Source organism: Hypanus sabinus, chromosome 10 (genome assembly GCF_030144855.1).
Source record: "Hypanus sabinus isolate sHypSab1 chromosome 10, sHypSab1.hap1, whole genome shotgun sequence".
In the NCBI taxonomy this organism is placed as follows: domain Eukaryota; kingdom Metazoa; phylum Chordata; class Chondrichthyes; order Myliobatiformes; family Dasyatidae; genus Hypanus; species Hypanus sabinus.
The window spans coordinates 120,182,257-120,191,555 of record NC_082715.1 but is presented as its reverse complement, the minus strand read 5'-3'; the positions used below and the strand labels follow the sequence as shown (position 1 = coordinate 120,191,555).

Here is a 9,299-nt window from a genome sequence, read left to right as displayed (position 1 = left end):
AATTTTCCAATTTGTTATTCATATCATTTTTCCTGTTATCTATTTTCAATTCAATTGCTATCTAAAAGGCACTTAAGTATCTTTCAGTTGTTTAAGGGAAAACAGGTTCAATGCTTGGACAAACTTGGATTATTTTCCCTGTCTATATAAAAATATACTATATAAAATTAGGCATAGATATAGTAGATAATCAGACTCCTCATCCTAAGGTGGAAATACCAAAGGGCATAAATTTGGTATATAACTTGGAACAATGCAGGAACGATTAGCATGGCTCTGCACAAGGGTGACTCGCAAATTAGTGAAGAGTCCATATTGTTTCAGGAAGCTACTGACACAATGAAGGAAGCCGTGAACACCACCAGAGATAGAGGACCTTCATTGCTGTCCTGAACACCAACAACGTAACGGACAAAAGAAATAAATTTAGGTTGAGACAGGGAAATTTTAAAGGGTAACTTTAGATAACTTGTTTTTTTTTAAAATACAAATATTGGTAGGTGCCTGGAATGGCCTGCCAGGGGATGAGGTGGAAGCAGCTGTAATAGCAACTTTTAAGAGGCATTTAGTCAGGCAATATAAACAGGCAGGGAATTGAGATATATAATCCATGTGCAAGAAATTGTCACTACTTTAATTTGGCTTTCTGGTCAGCAGTGATATTTTGGGCCAACTAGCTTAGTCCTGTGTTTCTGTTGTATTGTGGCGACCCATTTCCTGGCGCATCTGAACCGACTCACAATTAGATAGCCTACGGGGGTTTGCGAGCACAGAGCTTTGGAGCCTCTGCGCCATGGGGGGCAGGTTGAGGGAGGCTTAAAAGTGAGGCTGAAGTTTTCGAATAAAGTTTTTTCCTTCGACTGCAGTTACCGACTCCGTGTCGTAATTTTAGCGCTGCGTGTAGCACACCGCTACAATTGGTGACCCCGACGGTCCAAACGAATTTTGGACCAGAAATGACCGACGCCGCCTCTGTTCATGCGGTTTCGTTGAAACTGCCGGGTTTCTGGACACAGCGCCCGGACCTATGGTTCCAGCAAGCCGAAGCCCAATTCCACGTTCGCCAGATCACCTCAGAAGACACCCGCTACTACTACGTGGTGAGCTCCCTCGACCAGGACACAGCGGCCCAGGTCGCGGAGTTCGTACAGTCGCCCCCGGCAGACGGCAAGTACACGGAATTCAAAGCCCTGCTCCTCAGGACTTTCGGACTCTCACGGCGCGAACGGGCTGCCCGTTTACTGCACCTGGATGGCTTGGGCGACAGACCTCCATCGGCTTTAATGAATGAGATGTTGTCTCTGGCCGACGGACACACATGCCTCATGTTTGAGCAGGCATTCCTGGAGCAGCTGCCCGAGGACATACGCCTGCTGCTATCCGACGCGGATTTCAGTAACCCCCGGAAGGTGGCAGCCCGGGCGGACTTGCTGTGGAACGCCAAAAAGGTGAGCGGGGCGTCCATCGCACAGATCTCCCAGCCACGCTCCCGGCAGCAAACCAGTCCAGGCCTGGCCGCAGAGCCCACCAACCCCCGGCCCAATGAACACTGGTGCTTCTACCACCAGCGGTGGGGCGCAGAAGCCCGCCGTTGTCGCCCGCCCTGCAAGTTCCCGGGAAACGCCAGGGCCAGCCGCCGCTGATGGCTACGGCGGCTGGCCATCGGGATAGCCTCCTGTATGTGTGGGATAGAAGGTCGGGACGCCGGTTTTTGGTCGATACTGGGGCTGAGATCAGCGTTTTACCTCCGACGAGTTACGACACCCGCAGCAGGGCATCGGGTCCCCCCCGAGGGCCGTGAATGGCAGCACAGTAAGGACCTATGGCACCCGTCAGGTGCAGCTACAGTTCGGCTCCAGCCAGTTCACGTGGGACTTCACACTGGCCGCCGTAGCCCAACCGCTTCTGGGTGAGGATTTTTTGCGGGCTCACAGCCTACTGGTCGACCTGCCCAGGAAGAGACTGGTACACGCCGAGACCTTTCAGACGTTCTCCCTGGGTGCAGTCCAGTTGCCAGCCCCTCACCTCGGCTCCATCACGCTGTCCGACAACGACTTCACCAGGGTCCTGGCGGAGTTCCCATCAGTTCTGGCACTGCAGTTCACAGCGGCCATGCCCAGGCACGGCGTACAGCACCACATCCCGGCCCAGGGACCACCCCTCCACGCCCGCGCTCGGCGGCTTCCCCCGGACAAGCTCCGACTCGCGAAGGAGGAGTTCCAGAGGATGGAGGAATTGGGGATCATCCGGCGGTCCGACAGCCCATGGGCCTCCCCCCTGCACATGGTGCCCAAAGCGACGGGGGGCTGGAGACCTTGCGGCGACTACCGCAGGCTGAACGAGGCTACCACACCGGACCGCTACCCTGTGCCGCACATTCAGGACTTTGCAGCAAACCTGCACGGCGCACGGATCTTCTCCAAGGTAGATCTCGTCCGAGGGTACCATCAAATCCCAATGCATCCTGACGACGTCCCCAAAACGGCTCTCATCACCCCTTTCGGCCTTTTTGAGTTCCTCCGCATGCCATTCGGCCTGAAGAATGCCGCACAGACGTTCCAGCGGTTAATGGACGCGGTGGGACGGGACCTGGACTTCGCGTTCATCTATTTGGATGACATCCTCATAGCCAGCAGCAGTCGTCAGGAGCATCTGTCCCACCTCCGTCAACTCTGCGCCCGACTGAGTGAGTACGGTCTTACAATCAACCCCGCCAAATGCCAGTTCGGACTCGATACCATTGACTTCCTGGGCCACAGGATTACTAAAGACGGGGCAACCCCTCTGCCCGCTAAGGTAGATGCGGTCCGCCTCTTTCCCCAACCCACCACGATCAAAGGCCTTCAGGAATTCGTAGGTATGGTCAATTTCTACCGCCGCTTCCTCCCTTCAGCTGCCCGGATCATGCGCCCCCTGTTCGCCCTGATGTCGGGTCCGAGCAAGGACATTACCTGGGACGAGGAGTCCGCCGCCGCTTTCGTTCAAACGAAGGAAGCTTTGGCGGACGCCGCAATGCTAGTACATCCCAGAATGGACGCCCCTACCGCCCTCACATTGGACGCATCAAACACGGCAGTCGGTGGGGTACTGGAGCAACTCATCGCAGGTCGCTGGCAACCCCTGGCGTTTTTCAGCAAACACCTGCGACCACCCGAGCTTAAGTACAGTGCTTTCGACCGGGAACTGTTGGCGCTCTACCTGGCAATCCGGCATTTCAGGTACTTCCTAGAAGGTCGGCCCTTCACCGCGTTCACGGACCACAAACCACTTACCTTTGCGTTTATGAAGGCGTCCGACCCCTGGTCGTCCCGCCAGCAACGCCACCTGTCCTACATCTCTGAATACATGACGGATGTCCGGCACATCTCAGGTAAGGACAATGTCGTGGCGGATGTGCTCTCTCGCCCTACCGTTCATGCCCTTTCCCAAGGGGTAGACTTTGAGGCACTGGCAGAGGCGCAGCAGGCGGATGAGGAGATTCCGAGTTACAGAACCGCAGTCTCCGGTTTGCAGCTCCAGGACCTCCCCGTGGGCCCAGGTGAGAGGACCCTACTCTGTGACATCGCCACCGGCCAGCCACGTCCAGTCGTCTCGACAGCATGGCGGTGCCACGTTTTCGACTCCATTCATAACTTGGCGCATCCCTCCATCCGGACAACTGTCCGGATGGTTTCCAGCAGGTTCGTTTGGCACGGACTCCGCAAACAGGTCAGTGAATGGGCCAAAACGTGCATGCACTGCCAGACGGCCAAGGTGCAGCGGCGCACCAAAGCCCCACCGCAGCAGTTCCATCCCGCCCACCGGCGTTTCGAACACATTCATGTGGATATCGTGGGCCCCCTGCCAGTGTCGCGTGGAGCGCGGCACCTCCTGACTAGCGTGGATCGGTTCACAAGATGGCCAGAGGCGGTCCCGCTCACCGACACCACCTCCGAATCTTGCGCCCGAGCCCTGATCGCCACCTGGATATCTCGCTTTGGTGTACCAGCCCACATTACCTCCGACAGAGGCGCCCAGTTCACCTCCAGCCTGTGGTCAGCTATGGCCAGCCTTTTGGGGACTCAGCTGCACCACACAACTGCCTACCACCCACAGTCGAACGGGCTAGTGGAGCGTTTCCACCGTCACCTGAAGTCGGCCCTCATGGCCCGCCTGCGAGGTGCCAACTGGGCGGACGAGCTTCCCTGGGTCCTACTCAGCATCCGCACAGCGCCCAAGGACGACCTGCACGCCTCGTCGGCCGAGTTGGTATACGGCGCGCCCCTGGTCGTCCCCGGGGAGTTCCTACCAGCCCCAAGGGGGCAAGAGGAAGAACCCGCAGCAGTCCTGGGCAGACTACGCGAGAAGCTCGGTAACCTGGCCCCCATACCCACTTCACAGCACGGGCGGCACCCGACCTGCGTACCCAAAGACCTACAGAACTGTAAGTTTGTGTTTGTACGAAGGGGCGGGCATCGGCCGCCGCTGCAGCGGCCATACGAGGGGCCGTTTATGGTGCTCCGGAACAATGGGTCCACATTCGTGCTGGACGTTGGGGGGAAAGAGGAGGTTTTCACAGTGGACCGCCTCAAACCGGCCCATGTGGACCTGGCGTAACCGGCCGAGTTTCCGGCGCCTCGGCGCAGAGGCCGACCTCCCAAGCAGGTTCTGGCCCAGACTGTGGACATTGGGGGGGTGTATCGCCGGTTCTGGGGGAGGGGTTATGTGGCGACCCATTTCCTGGCGCATCCGAACCGACTCACAATTAGATAGCCTACGGGGGTTTGCGAGCACAGAGCTTTGGAGCCTCTGCGCCATGGGGGGCCGGTTGAGGGAGGCTTAAAAGTGAGGCTGAAGTTTTCGAATAAAGTTTTTTCCTTCGACTGCTGTTACCGACTCCGTGTTGTAATTTTAGCGCTGCGTGTAGCACACCACTACAGTATGATCTTCATGTCCAAAGAGTTATGACGTCAGTGCTGGACATCACAGTATCATGAGAACTGGAACTTTAATGATTCCTCTGTAAACATTTTGTAAAGACATATATCCTCATCACAGTTGGGATTTTCTAATGCTTTATACCAAGACCACTCCCCCCAGTGCTGAACCCTCCAACCTCAGGTGACAGACCCTCTCTTATTAATTCCTCTCAGAAACATGAGATCATCTCATTCTTCAAAAAACAAACCCAATAAAAGTGGAACTAATTTTTCTTCTTAAAGAATCCATAATTTTAGAATTTATATTCCTGGATGTTCAATAGTATTTGAATCTCCACTTGCCATACTTACAGCTTTATAATAACATGGATAGAGACCACTCAGTCCATCAGATCCTTGCAAGCAAATCCCATCAGTCTCCTTCTATCGCCCTGTATCCCTGTAAATTATTCTCTCTTGCTTGCCCACCGACCCTTTATCCACTCAGTGACTGATCTGCAGTGCCGTCCCAGCTTTGTGATGTGGACGGAAAGCAGGGCGCCCCAGGGAAACCCACTTGGATCACGGAAAGAACTCGAGAACCCCTATCGAGAACACAGCCAAGGTTGGGGTCAAATCTGGGTTTTCAGAGCTGCAAAGCAGCAGAGTTTTTAAAAAAGATAGAGAGATATACGGATTGAAAAGGCTAAGAGGGAGACTGGTCAAACATTGGTAAATCAGGCCTAGCTTAGATGGGGCACTTTAAGTTGCTATGGACCAGTTGAGACAAAAGGGGCTACACAACTCTATAACAAGTACTCTGATTATAAATTACTACTGGGTCATCATGTCACCACATACCACGCTCCTTCCATCACATACTCCCAATACAACCGTCTTTGGCATCAAAACTGTAGAGATCACTTCACTTGTTCTCATCAGCACACACCTGTCCATAGGAAATACCATTCCCATTCCCAAAAATACATTGATCCTGCTCCTGATTTTGCAAGAGCCTGCAGCACAACAATGTTTTTTTTAAGACAGCAGCAAGTGCTCTGTGATGCATTGTCCCAGTCAAGTGTTATTGAATGGTGGGGAATTAGGTTATATTTCACTGTGGGTAAGTACGATACCTTGCAGATATTAGGTATATTATTCAAGTCTTCTGTATTACTGCAATCAGTCTTTCACATGTAAACTTTTTTTTAAAAACGTAAAATGCAGTTATGTAAAGCAACATTTTTTGTTTGCACACTCACAGTGCCATAAACGTTACTGGCAATGCCACCATTTATTGCCCATCCTTAATTAAGATGATGGTGCAGAACTGTCTTTGTGGATCAAAGGTTCCCTTGTTATTATCAAAGTGCACAACTCTGAAATTCTTCTCCTCCAGGTAGCCATTAAACCAAGAAAAGGCAGCACGATCATCATCCCCCAAATATCTCCCCTCCCCACACAAAAAAACAAACAAAACTGGAACAGGCACATCAACCCCCAAATTCCTCCTCCTGTACCAAAGCCACTTCCACACAAACAGCTTTTCCTTTTCATTACAACTCAATCTTGTATGTGGTTTTAGGGTTATGTGTAGAGTAAGGAGAGTAACAGCAATACACTGGAGAAATGCAGCAGGTTGGGCAGTGTCCCTGGAGGAAATTGCCCAGTTGCCATTTTGGATTGAGACCATTCATCTCAATTAAGAGAAAGAGGAAGATAGCCAGCATAAAGATGTGCAGGGAAGCAGGGAAGATGCTGGCCATCTCCCCACTTTCTTTCAGTCCAGATGAAGGGTTCTGGCCTGAAACATCAACTGTCCATTTACCTCCACAGATGCTGCCTGACCCACTGAGTTCCTCCAGAACTTTGTGTTGCTCCAGACTCCAGCATCTGCAGTCTCTTGTGTATAACAGTAAACTAAGCAGCTTTTCGCAGAATTCTAATATTTTAAGTTTACAATTATATTGAAGCTCTGATAGTCCACCAAAACATTGTTCAGAATTCCCACTGAATTGGAGTCTGGCTCACGGGGGCTGCATTTCACACAGTTCCTTTAAAACCATCTGGGACCCCTTTCTCAAGCTTACCAGGTCCTGTTTCCCACACTCCTTTTAAACACACGGGGCTCCGTTGTGCACGTTCAGCTTAAACATACTCAAACCTTCAGCCTTCCGTCTTTACCGTGGAGGACACTACGTGATTGCAGAAGGACGTAGACAAACTGGAAGAATGGGCAAAAAAGTGGCAAATGTTGGGAAATGTATGATAATGCATTTTGGTAAAAGGAACAACAGTGCGGACTATTGTCTAAATGGGGAGAAAATTCAAACATCAGAGGTACAAAGGAATCCTCGTGCAAGAGCTCCCAGGAGGTTAATTTACAGGTTGAGTTTCTGATAAAGAAGGCAAATGCCATGCTGCCATTTATTTCAAGGGGAATAGAATATAAAAACAAGGAGATAATGATGAAGACACAAGTCAGGCCACACTTGTCGACAGTTTGGGGCCCCTTATCTCAGGAAGGATGTGTTGACATTGGACAGAGTCCGGAGGAGGTTCACAAGGATGATTCTGAAATGAAGGGGCTAACAAACGAGGAGCATTTGGCAGTTTTGGGTCTGTACTCACTGGAATTTAGAAGAATATGTAGGAATCTCATTAAAAACCTACTGAATGTTGAAAGGACTAGATAAGATGGGAGTGAAGAGGATGTTTTCTCTGGTATGGGTATCCAGGACTAGAGGGCACAGCCTCAAAACTGAAGGGCGACCTTTTAGAACAGAAGTAAGGAGGATTTTCTTTTAGCCAAAAAGTGATGAATCTGTGAAATGCTCTGCCACAGACTGTGGTGGAGGCCAAGTCCGTGGGCACAGTCAGAGCAGAAGTTGATCATTTCCCGATTGGCCAGGACATCAAGGGGTAAAGTGAGAGAGCAAGTGTATGGGGTTGAATGGAATCCAGGATCAGCCATGATGACAAACACGAGGAAATCTGCAGATGCTGGAAATTCAAGCCATACTCACAAAATGCTAGTGGAACGCAGCAGGCCAGGCAACATCTATAGGGCTAAGCACAGTCGATGTTTCAAATCTCAAGAGATTTGAAATCTCAGAGAATACAAATCTCTTACTATCTTTCCTTTCAGTTAGCTCTGACAAAGGGTCTCAGCCCGAAACGTCAACTGTGCTTCTCCCTATAGATGCTAAACACAAAGTGCACTGCAGATGCTGTGGTCAAATCAAGACATACAAGAAAGCTGGATGAACTCAGCAGGTCAGGCAGCATCCGTTGAAAGAAGCAGTCAACGTTTCGAGTCGAAACCCTTCGTCAGGATTAAGGAAGGTGGGGGGAGAGTGGAAAACCAAACAGAGGAATGATTAAGGGATGGGGGAGAGGAAGCAGAGAGGGGATAGGCAGGAGAGGTGAAGGAGGAATCTAAGGAGAAAGCACTATGGGTAGTAGAGGAAGGCAGAGTCATGAGAGGTGATAGGCAGCTAGAAGAGGAGACAGAGTGAAGGTGGGATGAGGGAATGGAGAGGGTGGGAATTACCGGAAGTTGGAGAATTCGATGTTCATACCAAGGGGCTGGAGACTACCCAGAGGGTAATTAAGATGTTGTTCCTCCAACCAAAGTTTGGCCTCATCATGGCAGTAGAGGAGGCCATGTATGCACATATCCGAATGGGAATGTGAAGGAGAGTTGAAGCGAGTGGCAACCAGGAGATCCTGACTGTTGTGGCGGACAGAGCGTAGGTGGACGATGAAGCCGTTCCCCAATCTGTGTCAGGTCTATAGATGCAGCCTGGCCTGCTGTGTTCCACCAGCATTTTGTGTGTCAGGCATGATAAAATGGCAGAGCAGGAAATGGCCTGAATGGACTAATTCTGCTTCTATGTCTTATGATTTTATGGTCTTATGGTCTTCATCCAGTACTCCCAAGGTCACTGATTCTGTCCCCCCACCACAGTAATTTTAGATTAAAAGGACCCAATTTTCCACTCTCCTTTAAAACTCACCGGGGTCCAGTTTCCCATACTCCTTTTAAACTCACCAGGGCCCCATATCCATTGCTCCCTTTAAACTGAACTCATTCATTATAAAGGTCACCTTACTATTGTGTAAGATTTTTTTTAAATGAATTAAAGTGTGTTAGGTTATTAATCTGAGTAACATCCAGTAGTCCCCAAAATCTGATAGTCCAGCACCATGAAGATACTGCTACATTATCAGAATTTAACTCTACTGATTTTTATTCCAGGCTTATTTGATTGATATGAACTATCCAGAATCTTAGGTGTAGCCTGTACAAATATGTTTCTGGGATTAGACGTACAGGAACATGACCAGTAGGGTTACATCCCCTTCCAGCAATAAAAAAAAAGAGAAAATGACTTAGTA

The 9,299-nt window shown here is 50.5% G+C and overlaps 1 non-coding gene across 1 annotated transcript; it reads left to right on the top strand.

The window, feature by feature from the left end:
• The first annotated feature begins 217 nt into the window (after positions 1-217).
• LOC132401424 (U6 spliceosomal RNA) lies at positions 218-321 on the top strand. Its single transcript, XR_009514579.1, has one exon. It is a non-coding gene; the product is annotated as a U6 spliceosomal RNA (small nuclear RNA).
• The last annotated feature ends 8,978 nt before the right edge of the window (positions 322-9,299 follow it).